This window comes from Atractosteus spatula, chromosome 6 (genome assembly GCF_055471065.1).
Source record: "Atractosteus spatula isolate fAtrSpa1 chromosome 6, fAtrSpa1.hap1, whole genome shotgun sequence".
NCBI classification, from domain to species: Eukaryota; Metazoa; Chordata; class Actinopteri; order Semionotiformes; family Lepisosteidae; genus Atractosteus; species Atractosteus spatula.
The window spans coordinates 19154059-19154446 of record NC_142711.1 but is presented as its reverse complement, the minus strand read 5'-3'; positions in this window follow the sequence as shown (position 1 = coordinate 19154446).

Sequence of the window (388 nt, the reverse complement as noted above, 5' to 3'; positions counted from 1 at the left end):
AAACAGCACACCCTCAAAAGGAAATATGAGAGGTGTGTTAGAACTGTTCTCTCTCCCTCCCTCTCTCTTTCCCCCTCTCTCTCTCTCATCTCTCCGAGCGGTGCAGAGCTTCCTCAGAACAAAGGGCTTGACATTTCAAAAAGTCAGGCAGATAAAGAGGAAGGGGCTCACATACAGCAAAACGAGAGAGGAGAGGAGGGGGAGGCAGAGGGAGTGGAGCAATAGGGAGTTGAAGTCTTTCTTGGAGAGGAGAAAACATCTCACAAACCTTCTGTCTGTCTTACAAACTGCTGGTCTCTCAGTGCAGTGTTAATGTCCTGTAGTGTCCAGTCAGTGTGTCTGGACTGTATTAACCCCTCTCTCTCAGTACAGTGTTAATGTGCTGGAG